Here is a 25,669-nt window from a genome sequence, read left to right on the forward strand (position 1 = left end):
GAAAGTCCCAGAAGCCAGAGGCTCCCAGGACCCAGTGGGGATAACATTAGCTGAAATACACAAGAGCAGGGAGGTAAAACCTAGAGAGACCACCTCCAGTAAATAAACATGGCCCCCAGTGGAGGGATGGGGCAACCCACCAGTCTAAAAACTTTTAACACAAGTTAACAATTTTACTTCAGTACAATATGTCTATTTTCTAGACATTTACTTTGAAGCTTGGAATAAAGAACTTTGTTGGAATGCAGAATCAGTCTCTCTTATTCTCCCTCCTTCTCTCCTTCCCATTCCTCCCTCCTTCCTGTACCACTTCCCTCCCCCACTCAGTTACTAAGGAGGGAGTAGGTGAAGGAAAAACGATGGGTCTGGTTGAATATAAATCTTAGTGTGGAGAGTTTGGGTAGTTTACACATGGACCAGGGTTTGATCCCAATTCAACAACAACAAAAGGAACCCACATACTAGTTATAAGGTGTCATTGTCAAGGCCACTGTCAAGCCAAGGAGACAGATGGAATGAGGACAGACTACTACAAAGTCTTTCTATTTTTTCTTTTTACATAGATGTTGCCCTTGCATACTTTTATGTGAACTACATGCTTGCTTTGTGCCCACAGATGCCAAAAGAAGGCATCTAATCCCCTCAAGCTGGTATTATAAACAGTTGTGAGTCACCTTGTGGTGCTAGGAATCCGTGATCATCTGGAAGAGCAACACATCTTCTTCACCTCGGAGCCACCTGTCCACCCCCTTTCCTATCATTTTCAACTCAATTCCTCTGTTTTCTGGACTCTGCTTCCACATGGACAAATGGTGATTATTTTCTGGAGTTGTGACAAGGATAAATCTGATGGTTTTCTTCTCTGTCTCTCCTTTCTCTTTGATTTTTAAATTTTTCATGGCTGAATAAAGAGACAACCAACGAAATGAGTGTTTCCACATCATGGTCCTGTCTAGATCTTGACATGGTGGCATGGATACCTCAAAAACTTTATTGGAGATTTCGGTTTCAGACCATATGGCAGTATTTGAATGCAGCTCAAGCCCACTCATTAGGAGTTTTCTCACTGACTCCCTTTTCTGAATGATATTTTGGTGACAGTCTCTAAGCATGTTCAAGCTCTCAGAGGACATCCACATTTCCATTGAAAAGATTCTGTCATTCAAAGGCTTGTCTGTCAATAAACTCAGAGACACTGTTATCACTTTATATGGCTGAAATTTCTACTTTGAAAATATTAAGTATGGGAACTTAGGAACACCAATGGGAAGATGGACTGGTCTTTGGAAGGTGTCAAAGAATCCTACTCTGCTGGGCTGGCAAGTCCAGAACTCTGCATGGAAGATAACTGTGTGGGTGCATAGACATTTTTATAAATTACTCTTAGGTATAAAATTTATCTAAAATATTACATTGGATTTCATGATATATTTTTTAAAGCACAATGCCCTATTTTCTTATAAAATAGCCTATTTTTTATATTGGATATTTTTATTTATATTTCAAATGTCATTCCTTTTAATGGTTTACCAGCCATGAGCCTCCATCCCTTACCCTCCGCTTCTTCTATACGGGTGTTCCCCTTCTTCAACCACCTTCCATTACTGACTCCCCAGCCTGACATTCCCCTATACTGAGGGGTCCAACCTTTGCAGGACCAAGGGCTTCTCCTCTCATTGGTGCCCAACAAGGCCATCCTCTGCTACATACGCAGATAGAGCCATGGGTCTATCCATGTGTAGTCTTGGTTAGTGGTTTAGTCCCTGGGAGCTCTGGTTGGCCATTTTGATAATATTAATATTGCCAATATATGAGCATGAGAGGTTAGAGTCACACCGAGGTATTTTTGTTATTTGTGACTGTTGTGAATGGTGTCATTTCCCTAATTTCTTTCTCAGCCTGTTTATCCTTTGAGTAGAGAAAGACTAGTGATTTATTTGAGTTAATTTTATACCTAGCTACTTCACTAGTGATTTATTTGAGTTAATTTTATACCTAGCTACTTTGCTGAAGTTGTTTATCAGGCTTAGTAGTTCTCTGGTGGAACTTTTGGGGTCACTTATGTGTTCAACCATATCATCTGCAAATCGTGATATTTTGACTTCTTTTTTTTAAAGGATTTTTATACTATATTAAAAAAACACAAAATAAAAAAGGGATCCATCAACATATATCTTAGAAGTCCATCCAAGAGTTTCAGTGTCCGACTTCTTTCTTTCCAATTTGTATCCCTTTGACCTTTTGTTGTTTGAATGCTCTGGCTAGGACTTCAAGAACTATATTGAATAAGTAGGGAGGGAGTGGGCAGCCTTGTCTAGTCCCTGATGTTAGTAGGATTGCTTCAAGTTTCTCTCCATTTACTTTAATGTTGGCTACTGGTTTGCTGTATATTACTTTTACTATGTTTAGGTATGGGCCTTGAATTCCTGATCTTTCCAGGACTTTTATTATAAAGGGGTGTTGAATTTTGTCAAATGCTTTCTTGGCATCTAATGAAATGATCATGTGTTTTTTTTCCTTTGAGTTTGTTTACATAGTGGATTATGTTGATGGATTTCTGTATATTGAACCAACCCCTAATCCCTGAGATGAAGCCTACTTGATCATGATGGATGATCGTTTTTGATATGTTCTTGGATTTGGTTCGCAAGAATTTTATTGAGTATTTTTGTGTCGATTTTCATAAGAGAAATTGGTCTGAAGTTCTCTTTCTTTGTTGGGTCTTTGTGTGGTTTAAGTATAAGAGTAATTGTGGCTTCATTAGAGGAATTTGGTAGTGCTCCATCTGTTTCTATTTTGTGGAATAGTTTGTAAACTATTGGTATGAGGTTTTCTATGAAGGTTTGAAAGAATTCTGTACTAAACCCATCTGGTCCTGGGCTCTTTTTGGTTGGGAGACTTACAATAACTGCTTCTATTTCTTTAGGAATTATGGGATTGTTCAGAGAGTTTATCTGTTCCTGATTTAACTTTGGTACCTGTTATTAGTCCATTTCTTTCAGATTTTCCAGTTTTGTTGAATATAGGCTTTTGTAGTAGGATCTGATGATTTTTTGAATTCCCTCATATTCTGTTGTTATGTGTACCTTTTCATTTCTGATTTTGTTAATTTTGTTAATGTCTGTGACCTCTGGTTAGTCTGACTAAGGGTTTATCTATTTTGTTGATTTTCTCAAAGAACCAGCTCCTGGTTTTGTTGATTCTTTGCATAGTCCCTTTTGTTTCTACTTGGTTGATTTCATCCCTGAGTTTGATTATTTTCTGTCTTCTATTTCTCTTGGGTATATTTATTACTTTTTGTTCTAGAGCTTTTAGGTGTGCTGTCAAGCTGCTGACATATGCTCTCTCCTGTTTCTTTTTGGAGGCATTCAGAGATATGAGTTTTTTCTCTTAACACTGCTTTCTTTGTGTCCCATAAATTTGGGTATGTTGTGCCTTCATTTTCATTAAATTCTAAAACGTCTTTAATTTCTTTTTCTATTTCTTCCTCAAGCATGTTATCATTGATTTGAGCATTGATTAACTTCCATGTATATGTGGGCTTTCTCTTGTTATCATTGTTCTTGAAGACCAGCCTTAGTTCATTTTGATCTGATAGGATGCATGGGATTATTTCAATCTGCTTGTATCTGTTGAGGCCTGTTTTGTGAACAATTATATGGTCAATTTTGAAGAAGGTACCATGAGGTGCTGAGAAGAAGGTATATTCTTTTGTTTTAGGATGAAATGTTCTGTAAATATCTGTTATGTCTATTTGGTTCATAACTTCTGTTTGTTTCTTTATGTCTCTGTTTAGTGTTTGTTTCCATGATCTGTCCATTAATGAGAGTGGGGTGTTGATATCTCCTACTAGTATGTGTGAGGTGCAATGTGTGCTTTGAGCTTTAGTAAGGTTTCTTTTATGAACATAGGTGCCCTTGCATTTGGAGCATAGATATTTAGAATTGAGAGTTCATCTTGGTAGATTTTTCTTTTTTTCTTTTTTTATTGACTTGAGTATTTCTTATTTACATTTCAAATGTTATTCCCTTTCCTGGTTTATGGGCCAATGTCCCCCTAACCCTTCTCCCTCCCCTTCTATATGGGTGTTCCCGTCCCCATCCTCCCCCCATTACCGCCCTCCCCCCCACAATCACATTCACTGGGGGTTCAACCTTAGCAGGACCCAGGGCTTCCCCTTACACTGGTGCTCTTACTAGGCTGTTCATTGCTACCTATGAGGTTAGAGACCAGGGTCAGTCCATGTATAGTCTTTGGGTAGTGGCTTAGTCTCTGGAAGCTCTGGTTGGTTGGCATTGTTGTTCATATGGGGTCTCGAGCCCCTTCAAGCTCTTCCAGTCCTTTCTCTGATTTCTTCAATGGGGGTCCTATTCTCAGTTCAGTGGTTTGCTGCTGGCATTCGCCTATGTATTTGCTGTATTCTGGCTGTGTCTCTCAGGAGAGATCTACATCCGGTTCCTGTCGGCCTGCATTTCTTTGCTTCATCCATCTTGTCTAATTGGGTGGCTGTATATGTATGGGCCACATGTGGGGCAGGCTCTGAATGGGTGTCCCTTCTGCCTCTGTTTTAATCTTTGCCTCCCTGCCAAGGGTATTCTTGTTCCCCTTTTAAAGAAGGAGTGAAGCATTCACATTTTGATCATCCGTCTTGAGTTTCATGTGTTCTATGCATCCAGGGTAACTCAAGCATTTGGGCTAATAGCCACTTATCAATGAGTGCATACCATGTGTGTTTTTCTGTGATTGGGTTACCTCACTCAGGATGATATTTTCCAGTTCCATTCATTTGCCTATGAATTTCATAAAGTCATTGTTTTTGATAGCTGAGTAATATCCCATTGTGTAGATGTACCACATTTTCTGTATCCATTCCTCTGTTGAAGGGCATCTGGGTTCTTTCCAGCTTCTGGCTATTATAAATAAGGCTGCTATGAACATAGTGGAGCATGTGTCTTTTTATATGTTGGGGCATCTTTTGGGTATATGCCCAAGAAAGGTATAGCTCAGTCCTCAGGTAGTTCAATGTCCAATTTTCTGAGGAACCTCCAGACTGATTTCCAATTGGTGGATTTTTCTTTTGATGAATATGAAGTGTCCTTCCTTATCTTTTTTGATATCTTTTGGTTGAAAGTCAATTTTATTCGTTATTATACCAGCTACTCAAGCTTGGTTTTTTTTGGACCATTTGCTTGGAAAGTTGTTTTCCAGCCTTTCCCTCTGAGGAACTGTCTGTCTTTGTCTCTGAGGTATGTTTCCTGTATGCAACAAAATGCTGGGTCCTGTTTATGTATCCAGTCTGTTAGTCTGTCTTTTTATTGGGAATTGAGTCCATTGATGCTAAGAGATATTAAGGAATAATGTTGTTGTTTCCTGTTATTTTTGTTGTTAGAGGTGGAATTATATTTGTGAGTCTCTCTTCTTTTGGTTTCATTGCAAGGAGATTACTTTCTTGCTTTTTCTAGAGTGTAGTTTCCTTCCTTGTTTTGGAGTTTTCCATTTATTATCCTGTGTAGGGCTGGATTTGTAGGAAGATATTGTGTAAATTTGGTTTTCTCATGGAATATCTTTGTTTCTCCATCTATGTTAATTTAGAGTTTTCCTGGATATAGTAGTCTGGGCTGGCATTTGTGTTCTCTTAGGGTCTGTATGACATCTTCCCAGGATCTTCTGGCTTTCACAGTCTTTGGTGAGAAATGTGGTATAATTCTGATAGCTCTACCTTCATATGTTACTTGACCTTTTTCCCTTACTGCTTTTAATATTCTTTCTTTGTTTTGTGCATTTTGCCTATCATGTGATGGGAGGAATTTGTTTTCTGTTTCCATCTATTTGGAGCTCTGTAGGATTTTTGTATGTTTTTGGGCATCTCTTTCTTTAGTTTAGGGAAGTTTTCTTCTACAATTTTGTTGAAGATATTTATAGGTCCTTTAAGTTGTGAGTGTTTGTTCTCTTCTATACCTATTATTCTTAGGTTTGATCCTCTCATTGTGTCATGGATTTCCTGTATGTTTTGGGCTATGAGTTTATTTCATTTTACATTATGTTTGACAGTTATGTTGATGTTTTCTATGGTATCTTCTGCCCCTGAGATTCTCTCTTCTATCTCTTGTATTCTGTTGGTGATGCTTGTATCTATGACTCCCGATCTCTTCCCTAGGCTTTCTATCTCCAGGGTTGTCTTCCTTTGTGATTTGTTTATTGTTTATCTTTCCAGTTTTAGATCCTGGATGACTTTCTTCAATTTCTTTACCTGTCTGGTTAATTTTTGTGTTTCCTCTTTTTATCCACCCTGTTTCTCTGTATTTGTTTTAGCGAGTTATTTATGTATTGTAACATCATCATGAGTTGTGATTTTAAATCAAAGTCTTACTTTTTTGGTGTGTTTGGGTATCCTGGGCTTGTTGTGTTTGGGAAACTAGGTTCTGATTATGATAAGTGTCCTTGCCTTCTGTTGCTTAGGTTCTTCTCCTTGCCTCTTGCCATCTGCTTATCTCTGGTGTTAGCTGGTCTTGCTGTCTTTGACAGTGGCTTGACCCTTTTATAAGCCTCTTTATCAGCACTACTGAGATCTGGGTACAGAGAGCTGTGGCACACAGTCAGCTCAGCATGCAGACAGAAACCAGAAGGATCTTGCTCCAGACTGCTCCTTGGTTCCTGTGTCCCGAGGGCTCCTGACAGGTTCCTTTTGGGCCAGGAGTGTAAGCAGAAATGGTGGTTTCACATGTGATCTCAGGTGTGTCAGCACTTCTGAGAGACCAGCTCTCTTGGTGTGATTTAGGTATAGAGAACTCTGGCACTGGGTCAGCTTTCAATGTAGACAGAAACTGGGAGGATCCTGCTCAGACTTCTCCTTGGTTGCTTTGTCCTGTTTGCTCTGGGTAGGTCCCTCTGAGCAGAACTAGTAGTCTTACTTCTGCTCTCAAGTGTGTCAACACCTTTAGGAGACTAGCTCTCTCCCAGCAGGATCTGGGTACAGAGAGTTGTGGCACAGGTTCAGCACCAGGTACAGATTGTTCTTTTTAAATCATTCTATTTGTTTACATCTCAAATGATATCCCATTTCCGGATTACCCTTCTACCAACCTGTCCTATGATATCCTACTTCGGGGCAACCCCTCTACTAGCCTCCAATCCCATATCTGTCCTCTCCCCTCCCCTTTGCCTATATGAGAGTTCTCCCCCACATCCCCTCCCTACTCTCTATCCTCACTGCTCTTTTGTATCCCTATTCTGGAGTATCAAACCTCCCTAGGACCAAGGGCCTCAACTTTCATTGCTGTCAGGCAAGGCCATCTTCTGCTACATATGTATCTGGAGCCATCGGTCCCTCCAGGTACACTCCTTGGCTGGTGTTCTAGACTATGGGAGAACTGGGTGGTCAGGCCAATCTATGTTGTACTTCCCATGGGGTTGCAATTTCACTCAGCTCCTCCAATTCTTCTACCAGTCCCCTACCAGGTTCCATGAGTTCCATCTGATGGTTGGCTCCAAGCATCCACATCTGCATTGGTCAGCTGCTGGTTGGACTTTCTCATGAACCTCCAAACTAGGTTCCTCTCAGCAAGCACCTCTTGACCATGGCCATAGTTTTGGGTTTGGTGTTTGCAGACAGGATAGATCCCCAGTAGGTCAGTCCATGTGTGGCTTTTCCTTCAGTCTCTGTTCCATCTTTCTTGAGGAATCCTGTGTCCGTTCTTCTCTTGAGGGGGATCTGTTTTTTTTTTTCCAGCTTCTGGCTATTATAAATAAGGCTGCTGTGAACATAGTGGAGCATGTGTCCTTGTTATATGTTGGAGCATCTTTTGGGTATATGCCCAAGAGTGTGTATAGCTATGTCCTCAGTACTATGTCCAATTTTCTGAGGAACCTTCAGACTGACATCCAGTTTTTAGTCCCAGCAACAATGGAGGAGTATTCTTCTTTCTTCACATTCCCAGCAACATCTACTGTCACCTCATTTTTGTTCTTAGCTATTCTAACTTGTGTGAGGTGGACTCTCAGGGTCATTTTGATTTGCTTTTCTCTGATGACTAAGGATGTTGAACATTTAACGCTTCTCAGCCATTTGAGATTCCTCTGTTTTGAATTCTCTATTTAGCTTTATGCCCCATTTTTTGACTTTTGACCTCTTTTTTTGAGATTTTTTTATTGGATATTTTATGTATTTGCATTTTAAATGTTATCCTCTTTCCTGGTTCCCCCCTCTCCCATCCCTGCTTCTGTGAGAATGCTCCCCCTCCCACCCACCCACTCCCACCTCACCACTCTGGCATTCCCCTACGTTGGGGAAAGGAACCTTTCCTGGACCAAGGACTTCTGATGCCAGACAATGCAGTCGTCTGCTACATATGCATCTGGAGCCATGAGTCCCTCCATGTGTATTCTTTGGTTGGTAGTTTAGTCCCTGGGAGCTCTGGGGTATATGGTTTTTGATATTGTTGTTCTTCCTATGGTGTTATAACCCCCTTTAGCTCCTACAGTCCTTACTCTAACTCCTCTATTGTGTTCCCTGTGCTCAGTCTGTATCAGTATCTTGCAGTGCTTCTCAGGAGACATCCAAATCAGGCTCATTTCAGCTAGCATTTACTAGCATTGGCAATGGTGACTGGGTTTGGTGACTGCATATGGATGGCTGCCCAGGTAGGGCAGTCTTTGAATGGCCTTGCCTTCATTCAGTCTCTTTGTCCCTGTGTTTCGTCCCATATTTTTGTCCCCCCTTTTAAGAAGGACTGAAGTATCCACAATTTGGTCTTCCTTTTTCTTGAGCTTCATATGGTCTGTGAACTTTCTTATCATTTTACTTTGAGGTTATGCTTTTCTTTGACTCTGAGCTATGTTTCCTGTATGTGGCAGAATGCTGCATCTTGTTTATGTATCCAGTTTAGTATACTATGTCTTTTTATTGGAGAATTAAGTCCATTGATGTTGAGAGATATTAGGGACCAAGGATTATTGCTTCCTGTTATTTTTGTTGTTAGAGGTGGAATTATTTTGTGTGTTTCTCTTCTTTTGGGTTTATTGTGAAAAGATCAATTTCTTGCTTTTTCTTGAGTGTAGTTTCCCTCCTTGTATTGGGATTTTCCACATATTATCCTCTGTAGGGCTGGGTTTGTGGAAAGATATTGTTTAAATTTCTTTTTTTCTTGGAATACCTTTGTTTCTCCACCTATGGTAATTGAGAATTTTGCTGGGTATTGTAGCCTAGGCTGGCATTTGTGTTCTTTTAGGGTCTGTATGACAGCTGTCCAAGATCTGGCTTTTAAAGTCTCTATTGAGAAGTCTGGTGTAATTCTGATAGGTCTGTCTTTATATGTTACTTGACTTTTCCCCTTACTACTTTCAGTATTCTTTTTTCTGTGCATTTGCTGTTTTAATTATTATGTACTTAGAGGAATTTTTTTTCTGGTTCTATCTATTTGGTTTTCTATAGGCTTTTTGTATGTTTATGGACATTTCTTTCTCTAAGTTAGGAACATTTTCTTCTATAATTTTGTTGAAGATATTTTCTGGCCATTTGAGTTGGGAATCTTCAATCTCTTCTAAACCTATTAGTCTCAGGTTCAGCCTTTTCATTGTGTCCTGGATTTCTTAAATATTTTGAAATAGCTTTTTGCTTTTTGCATTTTCTTTGACTATTGTGTCCATGTCGTCTATTCTATGTTCTGCCACTGAGATTCTCTCTTGTATCTCTTGTATTTTGTTGGTGATGCTTGCATCTGTGATGCCTGTTCCCTTTCCTTGGTTTTCCATCTCCAGGACTGTCTCCCTTTGTGTTTTCTTTAATGATACTATTTCCATTTTTAATGATTCTATTTCCTAGATGGTTTTGTTCAATTACTTCACCTGTTTGATTGTGTTCTCCTGTATTTCTTTAAGGTGTGTTGGGGGTATCCAGGACATGCTGTGTTGGGAGAACTGGTTTCTGATGTTGGCAAGTCAAATTTGTTTCTCTTCCTTATGTTCTTGCATTTGCCTTTCTCATCTAGTTATCCCTGGTATTATCTGACCTCCCTGTCTTTGACTGGAGCCTGTCCTATGTGTGAGCCTGTTATCCCATGATCCTCTGATTCTGAGGAATGGAGCTACAACTGGGGTGTAGATTATGTGTGTTTGGTTTCTGGTCATGGTTCTGCTCCTGACTGGCAGAGGTGGGAACTGGAAGGCACATGGATCTCTGGCTGGGCAGGGAATTTACTTCCCTGGGTCACAGCCATCCTGCTATGCCAGGTCTTGGGGTGGGGTTTAAGATATTACCTATGAAGCTAGGTGTATCAGAACACCTGGGGAGTGGAGCAGCAACTGGGATGTGGGCTGCATGGAATCCGGTTCAGCATTACGGCTCTTGTCCCAGACACAGGTGGGAACTGGAAGGCGCGCTGGTCCCTTGCATTTAGCATTTTAATTATTATGTGAAAAGAGGAATTTCTTTTCTAGCCCCATCTGTTTGGCGTTTCGTAGGCTTCTTGTATATGGGCATCTCTTTCTTTAGGTTAGGGAAGTTTTCTTCTATATTTTTGTTGAAGATCTATGCTGGCTCTTTGAGTTGGGCATCTCTACTGTCTTCTATACCTATTTTCATTTTTCTACATACAGACTGCCAGGTAGACCACCACTGTTTATTGAAGATGCTTTCTTTTTCCATTGTATATTGTTTGGTGTGTCAAAGATCAAGTGCCCATAAGTGTGGGGTTTTATTTCTTCAATTCTATGGATTAACCTGTCTATGTCTGTACCAATACCATGTAGGTTTTACGGTTTTACCACTATTGCTCTATAGTACAGTTTGAGGTCAGGAATAGTGATTCCCCAAGAAGTTCTTTTATTGCTATACTGTTTGCTTTTGTATTTCCATATAAAATTGAGAATTGCTCTTTTCATGTTTTTGAAGAATTGTGTTGGGATTTTGATGGGGATAGCATTGAATCTGTAGATTGTTTTTGGTAAGGATGGCCATTTGTACTACGTTAATCCTACCAATACATGGGAGATCTCTCCATTTTCTGAGGTCTTCATTTTTTTTTTTAAACTGAAGTTCTTGTCATACAGATCTTTCATTTTTTGTTAGAGTTACCCCAAATATTTTATATTATTTGTGAATATTGTGAAGGTTGCTATTTTCCTATTTTCTGTTTCAGACTATCATTTATATAAAGGAAGGCTACTGATTTGTTTGAGTTAATTTTATATCCAGCCACTTTGCTGAAGTTGTTTATCAGCTGTAGAAGTTCTGTGGTAGAATTTTTGGGGTTGATTATATGTACTATTATATCATCTGCAAATAGTGATACCCTGGCTTCTTTGTCAATTTGTATTACCTTGATCTCCTTTTGTTGTCTTATTCATTTGGCTATAACTTTGAGTATTATATTGAATAGATTCAGGGAGAGTGGACAATCTTATCTTCTCCCTGATTTTATTGGAATTGTTTCATGTATCTCTCCATTTAATTTGGTATTCACTGTTGCTTTGATGTATATTGCTTTTGTTATGTTTATGTATGCGACTTCAATTCCTGATCTCTCTAATACTTTTAACATTAAGGGGTATTATATTCTATCAAATGCTTTTACAGAATCTATTGAGGTGGCCATGTAATTTTTTTCTTTGAGATTTTTTTTTATACTGGTGTATGTTAATGGACTTTCATGTACTGAACCAACCTTACATCCTTAGGATGAAGCCTATTTGAGTGTAGTGAATGATGTTTTTGATGTGTTCTTGGGTTCAGTTTGCTAGTATTTTATTGAGTATTTTTGCATAGATATTCATAAATGAAATTGGTCTGAAGTCCCTTTTTTGTTGGGTCTTTTTTGTGATTTAGGTATCAGTATAGTTGTGGCTTCATAGAGTGAATTAGGTAGTGTTCCTTCTGTTTCTATTTTATGGAGTAGTTTGAGAAGGGTTGGTATTAGCTATTCTTTGAAGGTGTGGTAGAAATCTACACTAAAGCTGTCTGGCCTGGGCTGTTTTTGGTTGAGAGGTTTTTACATTTCAATTGTTATTCCCTTTCCTGGTTTCCCCTTTAAAAGCCACCTATCCCATCTCCCTTCTCCTTCTTGTAAAAGGGTGTTCCCCCTCCCAAACCACGCTTCTTCCTACCTCCCCCCCTAACATTACCCTACACTCAGGCGGGTCCAGCCTTGGCAGTACCAAGGGTTTCTCCTCCCATTGGCCCAACAAGGCCATCCTCTGCTTCATATGCAGCTGGAGCCATGGGTCTATCCATGTGTACTCTTTGGATGGTGGTTTAGTCAGTTGGGAGGCTTTTTTTATTTTTATTTATTTATTTATTTATTTTTATTAACTTGAGTATTTCTTATATACATTTCGAGTGTTATTCCCTTTCCCGGTTTCCGGGCAAACATCCCCCTCCCTCCCTCCCCTTCCTTATGGGTGTTCCCCTCCCAACCCTCCCCCCATTGCCGCCCTACCCCCAACAGTCTAGTTCACTGGGGGTTCAGTCTTAGCAGGACCCAGGGCTTCCCCTTCCACTGGTGCTCTTACTAGGATATTCATTGCTACCTATGAGGTCAGAGTCCAGGGTCAGTCCATGTATAGTCTTTAGGTAGTGGCTTAGTCCCTGGAAGCTCTGGTTGCTTGGCATTGTTGTACATATGGGGTCTCGAGCCCCTTCAAGCTCTTCCAGTTCTTTCTCTGATTCCTTCAACGGGGGTCCTATTCTCAGTTCAGTGGTTTGCTGCTGGCATTCGCCTCTGTATTTGCTGTATTCTGGCTGTGTCTCTCAGGAGAGATCTACATCCGGCTCCTGTCGGTCTGCACTTCTTTGCTTCATCCATCTTGTCTAATTGGGTGGCTGTATATGTATGGGCCACATGTGGGGCAGGCTCTGAATGGGTGTTCCTTCAGTCTCTGTTTTAATCTTTGCCTCTCTCTTCTCTGCCAAGGGTATTCTTGTTCCCCTTTTAAAGAAGGCGTGAAGCATTCACATTTTGATCATCCGTCTTGAGTTTCATTTGTTCTAGGCATCTAGGGTAATTCAAGCATTTGGGCTAATAGCCACTTATCAATGAGTACATACCATGTATGTCTTTCTGTGATTGGGTTAGCTCACTCAGGATGATATTTTCCAGTTATTGGGAGGCTTTTAATGACTTCTATTTCCTTAGGGAATGTGGGCCTGTTTAAATAGTTTACCTGCTCTTGATTTAACTTTGGTATGTGGTATCTGTCTAGAAAAATATCCATTTCATCTAGATTTTCCCATTTTGTTGACTATAGGCTTTTGTAGTAGGATCTGATGATTTTTTAAAAAAATTTCCTCAGTTTTGGTTGTTGTATCTCCTCTTTCCTTTCTAATTTTGTTAATTTGGAAAATGTCTCTGGGACCTTAAGTCAGTTTGTGTAGGGTTTATCTGTCTTGTTGATTTTCTCAAAGAACCAGTTTTTTATTTGTTGATTCTTTGTAGACTTCTCTTTGTTTCTATTTGTTTGATTTTGACCCTGAGTTTGAGTGTTTCCTGCCATCTTGGGTGCTTTCATTTCTTTTTGTTCTAGGACTTTCAGGTGTGCTGTTAAGTTGCTAGTAAAGGGTCTCTCCAATTTCTTTACCAGGGCACTTAGTGTTATGAGTTTTCCTCTTAGCACTGCTTTTATTGTATCCCATAAGTTTGGTTATACTGTGCCTTCATTTTCATAGAATTCCAGGATGTCTTTAATTTCTTTATTTCTTCCCTGACCAAATTATCATTGAGTAGAGAGTTTTTGAGTTTCCATCAGTACATGGTGTGGTTTTTTTTTAATGTTATTGAAGTCTAGCCTTAGCCCTTGGTGATCCGATAGGTTGCATGTGATTATTTCAATCTTCTTGTATCAGTTGAGGCCTGTTTTGTGACTAATTATATGGTCAGTTTGGAGAAGGTACCACGAGGTGCTGAGAAGTTATATTCTTTTTTTTTAGGGTAAAATGTTCTGTAGTTTTCTGTTAAATCCATTTGGTTTATTATTTCTGTTAGTTTTATTGTGTCTCTGTTTAGTTTCTGTTTCCATGATCTGTCCATTGGTGAGAGTGGGATGTTGAAGTCTCCCACTATTACTGCTTGAAGACCAATGTGTGCTTTGAGCTTTAGTAACTTTTGTTTTAATAAAGTGGGTGCCCTGTTCATCTTGTTGGATATCTCCTTTGATGTATATTAAGTGTTTTTCCCCATATAGCTTGATAACTTTGGTTGAAAGTCTATTTTATCAGATATTAGAATGGCAACTCTCACTTGTTTCTTAGGACCATTTGCTTGGAAGACTTTTTCCAAGCTTTTTATTCTGAGGTAGTATATGTCTTTGTCTTTGAGGTGTGTATGTTTTATGCAGCAAAATGCTGTATCCTACTTACGTATCCTGTCTGGTAGCTTTTGTCTTTTTATTGGGGAATTGAAACATATGGTATTGAGAGGTATTAAAGACAGATGACAGTTAGTTCTAGTTCCTGTTATGTTTGTTGTAGGTGACATTGTCTATGTGTGATTCTCTTCTTATGGTTTTGTCATGAGATTATTAATTTCTTGTTTTTTCTTTGGTATAGGTTCCCTCATTTTGTTGGAGTTTTCCTTCTAGAATCCTTTGTAGGGCTGTGTTGGTAGATAGATATTGTTTAAATTTGGTTTTGTCATGGAATATTTTGGTTTCTCCATCTATGATAATTGAACAGGTATAATATTCTGGGCTGGCATTTGTGTTCTCTTATGGTCTGCATGACCTGTGTCATGCTCTTCTGGCTTTTAGGGTTAGGGCTTTTTCCCTTACTGCTTTTAATATTCTTTCTTTGTTCTGTGCTTTTAGTGTTTTTATTATTGTGGGATGAGAGAATTTTCTTTTCTGGTCTAATATATTTGGAGTTCTATAGGCTTCTTGTACATTTTTTCCTATTTCTTTTCTTAGGTTGGGGAAGTTTTATCCTATGATTTTGTTGAAAACATTTTCTGGTCCTGGTTGAGGTAGGAATTTTTGCTCTTGTATATTCCTATTATTCTTAGGTTTGACATTTTTTTTTCCTAATTTTCATGATCATTTTTTATATTTGTTGTGACTTTTTTTTAAATATTTTTTTTATTAACTTGAGTATTTCTTATATACATTTCGAGTGTTATTCCCTTTCCCGGTATCCGGGCAAACATCCCCCTCCCCCCTCCCCTTCCTTATGGGTGTTCCCCTCCCAACCCTCCCCCCATTGCCGCCCTCCCCCCACCAGTCTAGTTCATTGGGGGTTCAGTCTTAGCAGGACCCAGGGCTTCCCCTTCCACTGGTGCTCTTACTAGGATATTCATTGCTACCTATGAGGTCAGAGTCCAGGGTCAGTCCATGTATAGTCTTTAGTTAGTGGCTTAGTCCCTGGAAGCTCTGGTTGCTTGGCATTGTTGTACATATGGGGTCTCGAGCCCCTTCAAGCTCTTCCAGTTCTTTCTCTGATTCCTTCAACGGGGGTTCTATTCTCAATTCAGTGGTATGCTGCTGGTATTCGCCTCTGTATTTGCTGTATTCTGGCTGTGTCCCTCAGGAGCGATCTACATCCGGCTCCTGTCGGTCTGCACTTCTTTGCTTCATCCATCTTGTCTAATTGGGTGGCTGTATATGTATGGGCCACATGTGGGGCAGGCTCTGAATGGGTGGTCCTTCAGTCTCTGTTTTAATCTTTCCCTATCTCTTCTCTGCCAAGGGTATTCTTGTTCCCCTTTTAAAGAAGGAGTGAAGCATTCACGTTTTGATCATCCGTCTTGAGTTTCATTTGTTCTAGGCATCTAGGGTAATTCAAGCATTTGGGCTAATAGCCACTTATCAATGAGTGCATACCATGTATGTCTTTCTGTGATTGGGTTAGCTCACTCAGGATGATGTTTTCCAGTTCCAACCATTTGCCTACGAATTTCATAAACTCGTTGTTTTTGATAGCTGAGTAATATTCCATTGTGTAGATGTACCACATTTTCTGTATCCATTCCTCTGTTGAAGGGCATCTGGGTTCTTTCCAGCTTCTGGCTATTATATAAGGCTGCAATGAACATAGTGGAGCACGTGTCTTTTTTATATGTTGGGGCATCTTTTGGGTATATGCCCAAGAGAGGTATAGCTGGATCCTCAGGCAGTTCAATGTCCAATTTTCTGAGGATCCTCCAGACTGATTTCCAGAATGGTTGTACCAGTTTGCAATCCCACCAACAATGGAGGAGTGTTCCTCTATCTCCACATCCTCGCCAGCATCTGCTGTCCCCTGAGTTTTTGATCTTAGCCATTCTCACTGGTGTGAGGTGAAATCTCAGGGTTGTTTTGACTTGCATTTCCCTTATGACTAAAGATGTTGAACATTTCTTTAGGTGTTTCTCAGCCATTCGGCATTCCTCAGCTGTGAATTCTTTGTTTAGCTCTGAGCCCATTTTTTAATAGGGTTATTTGTTTCCCTGCGGTCTAACTTCTTGAGTTCTTTGTATATTTTGGATATAAGGCCTCTATCTGTTGTAGGATTGGTAAAGATCTTTTCCCAATCTGTTGGTTGCCGTTTTGTCCTAACCACAGTGTCCTTTGCCTTACAGAAGCTTTGCAGTTTTATGAGATCCCATTTGTCGATTCTTTTTTTATTTTTTTTATTTTTATTTTTTTATTAACTTGAGTATTTCTTATATACATTTCAAGTGTTATTCCCTTTCCCGGTTTCCGGGCAAACATCCCCCTCCCCCCTCCCCTTCCTTATGGGTGTCCCCCTCCCAACCCTCCCCCCATTGCCGCCCACCCCCATAGTCTAGTTCACTGGGGGTTCAGTCTTAGCAGGACCAAGGGCTTCCCCTTCCACTGGTGCTCTTACTAGGATATTCATTGCTACCTATGGGGTCAGAGTCCAGGGTCAGTCCATGTATAGTCTTTAGGTAGTGGCTTAGTCCCTGGAAGCTCTGGTTGCTTGACATTGTTGTACTTTTGGGGTCTTGAGCCCCTTCAAGCTCTTCCAGTTCTTTCTCTGATTCCTTCAACAGGGGACCTATTCTCAGTTCAGTGGTTTGCTGCTGGCATTCGCCTCTGTATTTGCTGTATTCTGGCTGTGTCTCTCAGGAGCGATCTACATCCGGCTCCTGTCGGTCTGCACTTCTTTGCTTCATCCATCTTGTCCAATTGGGTGGCTGTATATATATGGGCCACCTGTGGGGCAGGCTCTGAATGGGTGGTCCTTCAGTCTCTGTTTTAATCTTTCCCTCTCTCTTCTCTGCCAAGGGTATTCTTGTTCCCCTTTTAAAGAAGGAGTGAAGCATTCACGTTTTGATCATCCGTCTTGAGTTTCATTTGTTCTAGGCATCTAGGGTAATTCAAGCATTTGGGCTAATAGCCACTTATCAATGAGTGCATACCATGTATGTCTTTCTGTGATTGGGTTAGCTCACTCAGGATGATGTTTTCCAGTTCCAACCATTTGCCTACGAATTTCATAAACTCGTTGTTTTTGATAGCTGAGTAATATTCCATTGTGTAGATGTACCACATTTTCTGTATCCATTCCTCTGTTGAAGGGCATCTGGGTTCTTTCCAGCTTCTGGCTATTATATAAGGCTGCAATGAACATAGTGGAGCACGTGTCTTTTTTATATGTTGGGGCATCTTTTGGGTATATGCCCAAGAGAGGTATAGCTGGATCCTCAGGCAGTTCAATGTCCAATTTTCTGAGGATCCTCCAGACTGATTTCCAGAATGGTTGTACCAGTTTGCAATCCCACCAACAATGGAGGAGTGTTCCTCTATCTCCACATCCTCGCCAGCATCTGCTGTCCCCTGAGTTTTTGATCTTAGCCATTCTCACTGGTGTGAGGTGAAATCTCAGGGTTGTTTTGACTTGCATTTCCCTTATGACTAAAGATGTTGAACATTTCTTTAGGTGTTTCTCAGCCATTCGGCATTCCTCAGCTGTGAATTCTTTGTTTAGCTCTGAGCCCATTTTTTAATAGGGTTATTTGTTTCCCTGCGGTCTAACTTCTTGAGTTCTTTGTATATTTTGGATATAAGGCCTCTATCTGTTGTAGGATTGGTAAAGATCTTTTCCCAATCTGTTGGTTGCCGTTTTGTCCTAACCACAGTGTCCTTTGCCTTACAGAAGCTTTGCAGTTTTATGAGATCCCATTTGTCGATTCTTTTTTTATTTTTTTTATTTTTATTTTTTTATTAACTTGAGTATTTCTTATATACATTTCAAGTGTTATTCCCTTTCCCGGTTTCCGGGCAAACATCCCCCTCCCCCCTCCCCTTCCTTATGGGTGTCCCCCTCCCAACCCTCCCCCCATTGCCGCCCACCCCCATAGTCTAGTTCACTGGGGGTTCAGTCTTAGCAGGACCCAGGGCTTCCCCTTCCACTGGTGCTCTTACTAGGATATTCATTGCTACCTATGGGGTCAGAGTCCAGGGTCAGTCCATGTATAGTCTTTAGGTAGTGGCTTAGTCCCTGGAAGCTCTGGTTGCTTGACATTGTTGTACTTTTGGGGTCTTGAGCCCCTTCAAGCTCTTCCAGTTCTTTCTCTGATTCCTTCAACAGGGGACCTATTCTCAGTTCAGTGGTTTGCTGCTGGCATTCGCCTCTGTATTTGCTGTATTCTGGCTGTGTCTCTCAGGAGCGATCTACATCCGGCTCCTGTCGGTCTGCACTTCTTTGCTTCATCCATCTTGTCCAATTGGGTGGCTGTATATATATGGGCCACCTGTGGGGCAGGCTCTGAATGGGTGTTCCTTCAGTCTCTGTTTTAATCTTTGCCTCTCCCTTCCCAGCCAAGGGTATTCTTTTTCCTCATTTAAAGAAGGAGTGAAGCATTCACATTTTGATCATGCGTCTTGAGTTTCGTTTGTTCTAGGGATCTAGGGTAATTCAAGCATTTGGGCTAATAGCCACTTATCAATGAGTGCATACCATGTATGTCTTTCTGTGATTGGGTTAGCTCACTCAGGATGATATTTTCCAGTTCCAACCATTTGCCTACGAATTTCAAAAACTCGTTGTTTTTGATAGCTGAGTAATATTCCATTGTGTAGATGTACCACATTTTCTGTATCCATTCCTCTGTTGAAGGGCATCTGTGTTCTTTCCATTTTCTGGCTATTATAAATAAGGCTGCGATGAACATAGTGGAGCACGTGTCTCTTTTATATGTTGAGGCATCTTTTGGGTATATGCCCAAGAGAGGTATAGCTGGATCCTCAGGCAGTTCAATGTCCAATTTTCTGAGGAACCTCCAGACTGATTTCCAGAATGGTTTTACCAGTCTGCAATCCCACCAACAATGGAGGAGTGTTCCTCTTTCTCCACATCCTCGCCAGCATCTGCTGTCACCTGAGTTTTTCTTCTTAGCCATTCTCACTGGTGTGAAGTGAAATCTCAGGGTTGTTTTGATTTGCATTTCCCTTATGACTAAAGATGTTGAACATTTCTTTAGGTGTTTCTCAGCCATTCGGCATTCCTCAGCTGTGAATTCTTTGTTTAGTTCTGAACTCCATTTTTTAATAGGGTTATTTGTTTCCCTGCGGTCTAACTTCTTGAGTTCTTTGTATATTTTGGATATAAGGCCTCTATCTGTTGTAGGATTGGTAAAGATCTTTTCCCAATCTGTTGGTTGCCGTTTTGTCCTAACCACAGTGTCCTTTGCCTTACAGAAGCTTTGCAGTTTTATGAGATTCCATTTGTCGATTCTTGATCTTAGAGCATAAGCCATTGGTGGTTTTTTTTTTTTTTTTTGGTTCTTTTTTTTTTTTTCGGAGCTGGGGACCGAACCCAGGGCCTTGCGCTTCCTAGGCAAGCGCTCTACCACTGAGCTAAATCCCCAGCCCACCATTGGTGTTTTGTTCAGGAAATTTTTTCCAGTGCCTATGTGTTCCAGATGCTTCCCTAGTTTTTCTTCTATTAGTTTGAGTGTGTCTGGTTTGATGTGAAGGTCCTTGATCCACTTGGACTTAAGCTTTGTACAGGGTGATAAGCATGGATCGTTCTGCATTCTTCTACATGTTGACCTCCAGTTGAACCAGCACCATTTGCTGAAAATGCTGTCTTTTTTCCATTGGATGGTTTTGGCTCCTTTGTCAAAAATCAAGTGACCATAGGTATGTGGGTTCATTTCTGGGTCTTCAATTCTATTCCATTGGTCTATCTGTCTGTCTCTGTACCAATACCATGCAGTTTTTATCACTATTGCTCTGTAATACTGCTTGAGTTCAGGGATAGTGATTCCCCCTGAAGTCCTTTTATTGTTGAGGATAGCTTTAGCTATCCTGGGTTTTTTGTTATTCCAGATGAATTTGCAAATTGTTCTGTCTAACTCTTTGAAGAATTGGATTGGTGTTTTGATGGGGATTGCATTGAATCTGTAGATTGCTTTTGGTAAAATGGCCATTTTTACTATATTAATCCTGCCAATCCATGAGCATGGGAGATTTTTCCATCTTCTGAGGTCTTCTTCAATTTCCTTCTTCAGTGTCTTGTAGTTCTTATTGTACAGATCTTTTACTTGCTTGGTTAAAGTCACACCGAGGTACCTTATATTATTTGGGTCTATTATGAAGGGTGTCGTTTCCCTAATTTCTTTCTCGGCTTGTTTCTCTTTTGTGTAGAGGAAGGCAATTGATTTATTTGAGTTAATTTTATACCCAGCCACTTTGCTGAAGTTGTTTATCAGCTTTAGTAGTTCTCTGGTGGAACTTTTGGGATCACTTAAATACACTATCATATCATCTGCAAACAGTGATATTTTGACTTCTTCTTTCCGATCTGTATCCCCTTGACCTCCTTTTGTTGTCTGATTGCTCTGGCTACAACTTCAAGAAATACGTTGAATAAGTAGGGAGAGAGTGGGCAGCCTTGTCTAGTCCCTGATTTTAGTGGGATTGCTTCGAGTTTCTCTCCATTTAGTCTAATGTTAGCAACTGGTTTGCTGTATATGGCTTTTACTATGTTCAGGTATGGGCCTTGAATTCCCATTTTCTCCAGGACTTTTATCATGAAGTGGTGTTGAATTTTGTCAAATGCTTTCTCAGCGTCTAATGAAATGATCATGTGGTTTTGTTCTTTCAGTTTGTTTATATAATCAATCACGTTGATGGTTTTCCGTATATTAAACCATCCCTGCATGCCTGGGATGAAGCCTACTTTATCATGGTGGATGATTGTTTTGATGTGCTCTTGAATTCGGTTTGCCAGAATTTTATTGAGTATTATTGCATCGATATTCATAAGGAAAATTGGTCTGAAGTTCTCTTTCTTTGTTGTGTCTTTGTGTTTTAGGTATAAGAGTAATTGTGGCTTCGTAGAAGGAATTCGGTAGTGCTCCATCTGTTTCAATTTTGTGGAATAGTTTGGATAATATTGGTATGAGGTCTTCTGTGAAGGTTTGGTAGAATTCTGCACTAAACCCGTCTGGACCTGGGCTCTTTTTGGTTGGGAGACCTTTAATGACTGCTTCTATTTCCTTAGGAGTTATGGGGTTGTTTAACTGGTTTATCTGTTCCTGATTTAACTTCGATACCTGGTATCTGTCTAGGAAATTGTCCATTTCCTGAAGATTTTCAAGTTTTGTTGAATATAGGTTTTTATAGTAAGATCTGATGATTTTTTCAATATCCTCTCAATGTGTAGTTATGTCTCCCTTTTCATTTCTGATTTTGTTAATTTGGACGCACTCTCTGTGTCCTCTCGTTAGTCTGGCTAAGGGATTATCTATCTTGTTGATTTTCTCAAAGAAGCAACTTTTGGTTCTGTTGATTCTTTCTATGGTCCTTTTTGTTTCTACTTGGTTGATTTCAGCTCTGAGTTTGATTATTTCCTGCCTTCTACTCCTCCTGGGTGTATTTGCTTCTTTTTGTTCTAGAGCTTTTAGGTGTGCTGTCAAGCTGCTGACATATGCTCTTTCCTGTTTCTTTCTGCAGGCACTCAACGCTATGAGTTTTCCTCTTAGCACAGCTTTCATTGTGTCCCATAAGTTTGGGTATGTTGTACCTTCATTTTCATTAAATTCTAAAAAGTTTTTAGTTTCTTTCTTTATTTCTTCCTTGACCAGGTTATCATTGAGTAGAGCATTGTTCAATTTCCAAGTATATGTGGGCATTCTTCCTTGATTGTTATTGAAGACCAGTTTTAGGCCGTGGTGGTCCGATAGCACGCATGGCATTATTTCTATCTTTCTGTACCTGTTGAGGCCCGTTTTTTGACCAATTATATGGTCAATTTTGGAGAAAGTACCATGAGGAGCTGAGAAGAAGGTATATCCTTTTGCTTTAGGATTGAATGTTCTATAAATATTCGTTAAGTCCATTTGGCTCATGACTTTCTTAGTCTGTCTACATCTCTGTTTAATTTCTGTTTACATGATATGTCCATTGATGAGAGTGGGGTGTTGAAATCTACCACTATTATTGTGTGAGGTGCAATGTGTGTTTTGAGCTTTAGTAAGGTTTCTTTTACATATGTAGGTGCCCTTGTATTTGGGGCATAGATATTTAGGATTGAGAGTTCATCTTGGTGGATTTTTCCTTTGATGAATATGAAGTGTCCTTCCTTATCTTTTTTGATGACTTTTAGTTGGAAATTGATTTTATTTGATATTAGAATGGCTACTCCAGCTTGCTTCTTCTGACCATTTGCTTGGAAAGTTGTATTCCAGCCTTTCACTCTAGGTAGTGTCTGTCTTTGTCTCTGAGGTGCGTTTCCTGTAGGCAGCAGAATGCAGGGTCCTCGTTGTGTATCCAGTTTGTTAATCTATGTCTTTTTATTGGGGAGTTGAGGCCATTGATATTGAGAGATATTAAGGAATAGTGATTATTGCTTCCCGTTATATTCATATTTGGATGTGAGTTTATGTTTGTGTGCTTTCATTCTCTTTGTTTTGTTGCCAAGACGATTAGTTTCTTGCTTCTTCTAGGGTATATCTTGCCTCCTTATGTTGGGCTTTACCATTTATTATCCTTTGTAGTGCTGGATTTGTGGAAAGATATTGTGTAAATTTGGTTTTGTCATGGAATATCTTGGTTTCTCCATCAATGTTAATTGAGAGTTTTGCTGGATACAGTAACCTGGGCTGGAATTTGTGTTCTCTTAGGGTCTGTATAACATCAGTCCAGGATCTTTGGCCTTCATAGTTTCTGGTGAGAAGTCTGGTGTGATTCTGATAGGTCTCCCTTTATATGTTACTTGACCTTTTTCCCTTACTGCTTTTAATATTCTTTCTTTATTTTGTGCGTTTGGTGTTTTGACAATTATGTGACAGGAGGTGTTTCTTTTCTGGTCCAGTCTATTTGGAGTTCTGTAGGCTTCTTGTATGTCTATGGGTATCTCTTTTTTTAGGTTAGGGAAGTTTTCTTCTATGATTTTGTTGAAGATATTTACTGGTCCTTTGAGCTGGGAGTCTTCACTCTCTTCTATACCTATTATCCTTAGGTTTGATCTTCTCCTTTTTTCCTGGATTTCTTGTATGTTTTGGACCAGTAGCTTTTTCTGCTTTACATTATCTTTGACAGTTGAGTCAATGATTTCTATGGAATCTTCTGCTCCTGAGATTCTCTCTTCCATCTCTTGTATTCTGTTGGTGAGGCTTGTATCTACAGCTCCTTGTCTCTTCTTTTGGTTTTCTATATCCAGGGTTGTTTCCATGTGTTCTTTCTTGATTGCTTCTATTTCCATTTTTAATTCCTTCAACTGTTTGATTGTGTTTTCCTGGAATTCTTTCAGGGATTTTTGTGTCTCCTCTCTATGGGCTTCTACTTGTTTATTTATGTTTTCCTGGAATTCTTTCAGGGATTTTGGCGATTCTTTCAGGCATTTTTGTGATTCCTCTCTGTAGGCTTCTACTTGTTCTCTAAGCGAGTTCTTCACGTCTTTCTTGAAGTCCTCCAGCATCATCATCAAAAATGATTTTGGAACTAGATCTTGCTTTTCTGGTGTGTTTGGATATTCCATGTTTGTTTTGATGGGAGAATTGGGCTCCGATGGTGCCATGTAGTCTTGGTTTCTGTTGCTTGGGTTCCTGCGCTTGCCTCTCGCCATCAGATTATCTCTAGTGTTACTTTGTCCTGCTATTTCTGACAGTGGCTAGACTGTCCTATAAGCCTGTGTGTCAGGAGTGCTGTAGACCTGTTTTCCTCTCTTTCAGTCAGTTATGGGGACAGAGTGTTCTGCTTTCCGGCGTGTGGTTTTTCCTCTCTACAATTCTTCAGCTGTTCCTGTGGGCCTGCGTCTTGAGTTCACTAGGCAGCTTTCTTGCAGCAGAAAAGTTGGTCTTACCTGTGGTCCCCAGGCTCAAGTTCGCTCGTGGGGTGCTGCCCACGGGCTGTCTGCGGCGGCAGCAACCAGGAATACCTGTGCCGCCCCTTCCGGGTGCTTCAGTGCACCAGGGTTCCAGATGGCCTTTGGTGTTTTCCTCTGGCGTCTGGATGTGCGCAGAGTGCAGTCTCTTCTGGTTTCCCAGGCTTGTCTGCCTCTCTGAAGGTTCAGCTCTCCCTCCCACGGGATTTTGGTGCAGAGAACTGTTTATCCGGTCTGTTTCCTTCTGGTTCTGGTGGTGTCTCAGGCACAGGGGTCCTGCCACTCCTGGGCCCTCCCCCACGGGAGCCCAGAGGCCTTATACAGTTTCCTCTTGGGCCAGGGATGTGGGCAGGGGTGAGCAGTGTTGGTGGTCTCTTCCGCTCTGCAGCCTCAGGAGTGCCCACCTGACCAGGCGGTTGGGTCTCTCTCTCACAGCGTCTGGGGGCAGAGAGCTGCTGCGGGCCGGGCCCATTTGTCGATTCTTGATCTTAGAGCATAAGCCATTGGTGTTTTGTTCAGGAAATTTTTTCCAGTGCCCTATGTGTTCCAGATGGTTCCCTAGTTTTTCTTCTATTAGTTTGAGTGTGTCTGGTTTGATGTGGAGGTCCTTGATCCACTTGGACTTAAGCTTTGTACAGGGTGATAAGCATGGATCGATCTGCATTCTTCTACATGTTGACCTCCAGTTGAACCAGCACCATTTGCTGAAAATGCTATCTTTTTTCCATTGGATGGTTTTGGCTCCTTTGTCAAAAATCAAGTGACCATAGGTATGTGGGTTCATTTCTGGGTCTTCAATTCTATTCCATTGGTCTATCTGTCTGTCTGTACCAATACCATGCAGTTTTTATCACTATTGCTCTGTAATACTGCTTGAGTTCAGGGATAGTGATTCCCCCTGAAGTCCTTTTATTGTTGAGGATAGCTTTAGCTATCCTGGGTTTTTTGTTATTCCAGATGAATTTGCAAATTGTTCTGTCTAACTCTTTGAAGAATTGGATTGGTATTTTAATGGGGATTGCATTGAATCTGTAGATCGCTTTTGGTAAAATGGCCATTTTTAGTATGTTAATCCTGCCAATCCATGAGCATGGGAGATCTTTCCATCTTCTGAGGTCTTCTTCAATTTCCTTCTTCAGTGTCTTGTAGTTCTTATTGTACAGATATTTTACTTGCTTGGTTAAAGTCACACCGAGGTACTTTATATTATTTGGGTCTATTATGAAGTGTGTCGTTTCCCTAATTTCTCTCTCGGCTTGTTTCTCTTTTGTATAGAGGAAGGCAACTGATTTATTTGAGTTAATTTTATACCCAGCCACTTTGCTGAAGTTGTTTATCAGCTTTAGTAGTTCTCTGGTGGAACTTTTGGGATCACTTAAATATACTATCATATCATCTGCAAGTAGTGATATT

At 40.4% G+C, this 25,669-nt stretch overlaps 1 protein-coding gene across 2 annotated transcripts in view; it reads left to right on the plus strand.

Moving 5' to 3' along the window:
• The window catches only part of Cyp2c24 (cytochrome P450, family 2, subfamily c, polypeptide 24), a 62,389-nt gene that overhangs the window by 19,975 nt on the left and 16,745 nt on the right, over positions 1-25,669 (plus strand). The window lies entirely within an intron of this gene.

Source organism: Rattus norvegicus, chromosome 1 (assembly GCF_021556685.1).
Source record: "Rattus norvegicus strain SHRSP/BbbUtx chromosome 1, alternate assembly SHRSP_T2T, whole genome shotgun sequence".
Taxonomy (NCBI): Eukaryota; Metazoa; Chordata; class Mammalia; order Rodentia; family Muridae; genus Rattus; species Rattus norvegicus.